General features: G+C 51.3%; 1 pseudogene; it reads left to right on the top strand.

Annotated features, from left to right (window-relative positions):
- The first annotated feature begins 1,837 nt into the window (after positions 1 to 1,837).
- LOC123075137 (probably inactive leucine-rich repeat receptor-like protein kinase At5g48380) lies at positions 1,838 to 2,640 on the top strand (annotated as a pseudogene).
- Positions 2,641 to 6,078: the final 3,438 nt, after the last annotated feature.

Below are 6,078 nucleotides of genomic sequence, written 5' to 3'. Positions count from 1 at the left end.
CCGTACAGGATCACGAGAAGTGGGGTTTCGGAGGCCTGCTGTCCCTTCTGCCGGTGCACGCCGAAAGGAGGGATGGAGAAGACTTGCTTGGCGGCGCAATGATCTGGAACGGTGGTGAGAAACCATACGAAGCGGCGGCGGCTAGGGTAGACGTCTGCCTGACTATATAGTGCGGGCCGGGCAGGTCGTGGGAGGAAACTCCACATCCGAGTCGTCACGATCCAAAAGAATCGGAAACGGTTCAGTAATTAACGCGTCCGTTAATTACTAATTAATGACTCATTATTTTTTCCCAAGTAGCAAAAATATAGACAACGTGCATAGCTCTGTCCTCGGCTCGGCTCAATCCCGCAACCCGCGTCGTGACGAGGCGAGGCGTGGCGTGGCGAGGCGAGCGAGGAGGAGGAGCGCGCGTGTAGGTCTCCTCTTGTCATGCTCATACAAGTGGTAGAAGAGCTCACCTTATAAAGAGGTGCAACTCTCTCTCAACTTATGAGGTGGGACTAAACTTTAGCCTCACTCACTCCACTCACATGTGTGCATGAATGGCCAAGAGAATTTCAGAATTTTAGTTGGGCTTTGGGCCAAAGGCCTACTAGCAAAATTCCAACACTTGTGGCGGCGCCGGTGGCGGCGGATCTTGGGATCCAGCTCCCGGGGACGTTGCAGGACGCGGCGGCCCATGCACGAGAGATGGAGTTTCTTCGAACAGATCTGGGTGAAAACTTGCTTTCGGCTAGTGCAAAGGCCGGCGGTGGCGGCGCTCTCTGCGCCGTTCCCTTCTTGAAGGCATCGCTGTGGAGAAGTTCAAGGCCACTCTCTGCTACCTCCGGGGGAAACCCTAAATCAGTAGATCGGATGACGGCGGCGCTCTAGTCTAGTTCCCCCTTGGGGACGTCATTCATGGAGGTACACACAGGCTCGAGGGAACAGAGGACGGCTTCTTTGGTGGAGCGGTGCTTCATCTTGCACATTGATGGCGGCGGATCTCCGCGGCTTGATGCTGTGGAGAATCGGAGTCCGATGCGCGGACATGCACTCGCGGGGGAGGAGGATGCTGTCTGATGTCATGGTGGCGTCGATGGCAGAGAGGCCTGGCATAGTCGGTGCATTAGTTTCTGCTCTAAAGAGGCTTGGTGGAAGATGGCGGAGACGACACAGAGAGTGCGTCGGACCAGTTTGTGCCCCAAACCCGGTATGTGGCTTGGTTGGGGCCTCTGTCTTTAGATGTTAAGCATTTGTGCGATGTCTGTTTGGTATTAGGCTCGGACTATCGGCTCCCCTTCATCAGGTGGATAGGAGTAGCGACCGTTGTTGCTAAGATGGTGGCTTCAGACTACCTAATGTACTACTTTGTAAGGTTTTTGTGAATAATTTATAAAATGGCTATATGCATCGTCCAGATGCAGAGGCCGGGGGTCCTCCTCCATTTTTAAAAAAAATCCTTCCATGTCAATAAGACTTCAGGGTTTGGCAGAAGAAAAGTCCATGTTCGCATGGAGGCATTCTCTGTTTTAAAGGGGCTGCACCCGTTCATCTACTGCAGATGTGGCTTCTGATTTGCCTGGATCAACTGGTGAGTTTTCTGAGGCACCTCATATTGCCTGGGAAGAATTACATGAAATTAACAAAACAAGTGTTTCCAGACTTTTTTATTGGCGCTCTTGGTCTTGGAGTCTACTTTGTGGTGTCATCATATCTGGGCAAATTATTTCTTATTTTTTCAACTAGCGTGTTCAAGTGTTCTTACACAAGCTTTGATCAGGTGACGTCGGAATTTACAAGCTGCAGGTTTTGGCCGAGCAGAGCTGCTCTTTGTTTCACTCCATGCTTTGTGATGGCTGATGATACCAAGTTCCTCCTTTTGGTTTTACTCTTGAGCTGCTCATCGTTGTGTTTTGGTTCTGAAGCTGATATCCAATGCCTGAAGTCCGTGCAACAATCAGTGAATGATCCCAACGGTGTACTCAAATCCTCATGGATCTTTAAAAATGCCACCGAAGGTTACATCTGCCTCTTTACTGGTGTGGAATGTTGGCACCCCGACGAGAATATGATTTTCTCTCTGCGTCTCGGCAACCTTGGACTTCAAGCTGCATTTCCTCGTGGTCTACAGAACTGTTCAAGCGTGACCGACCTGGACCTGTCAAATAACAATTTTTCAGGACCAATCCCTCATGACATTTCACGGGAGATGCCGTATCTGACATATCTGGACCTTTCGTACAATAGTTTTTCGGGTCCGATCCTACAGAATATCTCAAACATGACATATCTGAATGTCCTCAACCTCCAGCATAACCAACTCAGCGGTGAAATTCCATCGCAATTCGATTTGCTTGATCGGTTAGTCATATTCAATGTTGCGGACTCATCCTTATTTGCTAGAGAAGAAGTTTGGGGCTTCGAACTTTGTTGGTAACCAAGGGCTTTGTGGTTCACCCTTGGATGATTGCCCCCCCCCCCCCCCCCCCCTGAAGGAGAAGATGGAGACCAGTACGAATCAGGCTGCACAGGCTCAACGACCAGTCCAGCATTGGAGCGGCCATCGGATTCGTCGTGGGGTTCGTGGTGGCCTTCTACTTCCCACACTGCTTCGTCTGCTCCGAGAAGTTCCATGCCTACGTCGTTCGGATATGATTCACTTGTTGTTCTGAAAATTCTTCTGCCATAGCTTCGGGAGGCCAACTGAGCACTTCTGACAATAATCTTAGTACGTTCCTTGCAGCAACGGTTGTCTTAATTCACATGATATGTATGCCCGGCAACTAGCCACGCTGCCGGTGTTTGTAAATACATACAGTATGTCAAGTTCAACTCTTCTAGAAAGATGCGAGGCATCAACTGGCCGTGATTAGTTATGTACCCTGCCGGCATTTCTAACGGAACACAAACAAGGCAGCTCCGGCTAGCCTATAGTATAACTCTGCGCTTCAGCAGTGTTTTTCTCCCCATTTTCATGCTTTGCCCTTCTTGAACGCATGCATATTGCGTACCGATCGTCTTGTACTGGGAGGACGTCCCAAGGGAGTACCCTGAAAGGACGTGACGGGTCAGATCAAGCTCCTGACGTCAGCCGGCCAGTGGATCCTCGCACCCCAAGGCGCAGCGTGCGTCGAGAACGCTGCAGCAGTGCACGCGCGGCGGCGGCGGCACCCAGACCGCCACGCGGGAGGCGAAGAACGTCGACGGTTTGTATGCCATGCCCAAGCCCAACGTGTGGCTCCCGAGCGACGTGCGGGGTGTCGTAGCCGCGGCGAGCGCTCGTGTCTCGGTGACTGCTTCTGCGCCGCGTACTCCTACAACGGTAGCTGCTGGCTCTGGCATGGAGGTCTCATCAACCTCCAAAGCACGAGCAGCACTGGCACCATTCTCGTCCGGCTGCGTCCGAGTTTACTAGCCCAGGGCGCACGGCGCACCTCCAGACCGGTTAATGCTAGAACTATATATAAATAAGGGACCAAGATCTCAAGACACGTCGACCCCGCGGGGCTGCTCGCCGCGTCCGTGCGCGCTGCAGCTCGTCCGGCCGCGTCGGCTGCACGCCAGACTCTTCGCCGTCCGCGGTAGTACTGCGTCCGCCACGGCGGCCACCGGCCGGAATTCGCGTTCTTCGCTGCCAGAGACTGAAATCGTGCTTCTCCCGGACTGGTAGGTGCTCGTACTGCACTGCCCCTGCGATGCCACAGATACACTCAGCGGTCGCGACCCGGACGGGATACTTGGGACGCCGACCTGTTGGAGCACTTGTCAGCGGTCGCGCAGCGCAGGTCCCCGACGAGACGGCCAGGATTCAACTGCCGACGGCGACGGATGAATTGGATGGCATCTCCTTCTAGCCTGGCGGCTGGCGGACTGACGCTGCAACTGCCGACGGCGACGGAGACCCGCAGCGGCGCAGCCCTGGACGGACCACGGCCTTCTTTTCATCCAGAAGAGGAACTTGCGGCGGCGAGACGAGAGATTGAGAGTGGAAGGGGAACGGCCGAACGGGCCTTGGCGGCCTGAAACGGGCTAAGTTGGGCCATATTCGAGTTTTTCAGGGACGCCCGAAGGGAATCGCTACTTTAGTACCGTACCGGAAGTCTAACTGACACGTGACGGGTTTATTAGACGGACTCTGTCTACTGCATCGCCAACATGGGTATCATGCACGGCTGTTAGCTACGAAAGATGCCAAAGAGCATAAATAAAAGAGGCCACTGAGCCCAACCCGTGACCCAGCACTAAAAAGTGCACACGGACGAAAAGAAGGCCTCCGAGCCCATCCGTGATCCAGCACCGATAAGTGCGCACGGACCAAAACAATGCAGCAAAAATAGCGCAATTGCATCCCCAGGTTGGCACGTGCTATACATTAGCACCGGGCTTTTTTTCAAATTTCGTTTTATTTTTTACCAGCACAACACTCCTCTCGTTACATGCACGCATCGAGCACCGAGAGAAAGACGAACACGCTCACCAGCGAAGGTCATGAGCGAGATAGGCTAGCCTCTGACTTGCAGTCCGATCTTCGGGATAAAGCTCTTGTCGTCGTGCCATGCCCATCTGGTCAGAGATGTAGGTGTTCTCACTAATAGAAAAAGGGCCTAATGTTCAGCTCATTAGTCCCGGTTTGTATTTGAGCCGGCACTAATGTGACCATTAGTGCCGGTTCCAACGGCTACGCGGGCCGCTCTCATTAGTACCGGCTCGTGCCGACCGAGAGAAAGACGAACACGCTCACCAGCGAAGGTCATGAGCGAGATAGGCTAGCCTCTGACCTGCAGTCCGATCTTCGGGATAAAGCTCTTGTCGTCGTGCCATGCCCATCTGGTCAGAGATGTAGGTGTTCTCACTAATAGAAAAAGGGCCTAATGTTCAGCTCATTAGTCCCGGTTTGTATTTGAGCCGGCACTAATGTGACCATTAGTGCCGGTTCCAACGGCTAGGCGGGCCGCTCTCATTAGTACCGGCTCGTGCCAAACTTGTAGCACCGGTTCGTGCCACGAACCGGTGCTAAAGAGAGTGGTGGCAGGATGTTGTCAGTCTGGGGCCCCTCCAGCACCTTTAGTACCGGTTCATGCCACGAACCGGTACTAAAGGTCGCCCTATATAAACCATTCGTCCATCCGCGATCGAGCTCGCTCTGTTTATCCCCTTTCCCCTCTCCTCTCTGTTCTTCCCCTCTACCTCGAGCTCATCACACATTTTGCCCAAATTTTGTCAAGATTTGAAGGCCCCCATCCATTCAAGTGATCACAAAGGTAAGCAACTTTGTCTTTTCATCTCTCATTGCTAGATTAGCTCTTGCAATGCTTTATATAGTGATTAATTTATGCGTTTTAGTAATTTGGGTGGAATTATATGTGGTAGTTTATTTGATTTATATGCAATTTGAGCTCAAAATAACTCTTAGTTTGCATATGTAGGTGTGGTTTACTTAGTGCCTTCCCGTCTCCGTCCTAACCACCGTCGATCGTCCGCACCGTCCTGTCGCCGGCACCACCTTGTGGGGTGAGCCTCTTGTTCTTATCTTTTTTATATAAAAAATCATGTTTGTGTGATTTAGATATATAGTTACTTGTATAATTATGTTACCCGTACGTTGTTTGTTATTCATAGTGCCATGGTTTTGATATCCATCCCCGTCGGCCCTCGTCCGGGTTATGATTTACCCGTACGTTGTTTGTTATTCATAGTGCCATGGTTTTGACTAATTTTTTATTGATTTTGTCTTATAGAGCTCATCGAATGTTATTTGACCACAAAACTTTGCAAGCGCCCATAAATATTTGTTGATAATCAGGCTCACAAAGTTTCAGATTTTTTTGAAATATTTTGCTATATTTTCTTGCGTGGGTGCACCGAGCTAAAGTGTAGAAAAACCACTCTCCATGTCTTATTATTTGCCTTTCTGAAGGTTGCTTTGGCTGCATCAACTGGTCTTGTTTATTTGAATCCGAGTTTATAAGTTTTCTTACAGATGTTTTGGTCAGGTACGGTGGCGCTGGCATTGGAATTGACAAGTTGCTGCCTTTGGCCCGGTAGAGCGATGGATGAGGATACCAAGTTCCTCCGTTTGTTTCTCCTCTTGAG

This window comes from Triticum aestivum, chromosome 3D (assembly GCF_018294505.1).
Source record: "Triticum aestivum cultivar Chinese Spring chromosome 3D, IWGSC CS RefSeq v2.1, whole genome shotgun sequence".
Lineage (NCBI taxonomy): Eukaryota > Viridiplantae > Streptophyta > Magnoliopsida > Poales > Poaceae > Triticum > Triticum aestivum.
This window is presented reverse-complemented; position numbering and strand designations above follow the sequence as displayed.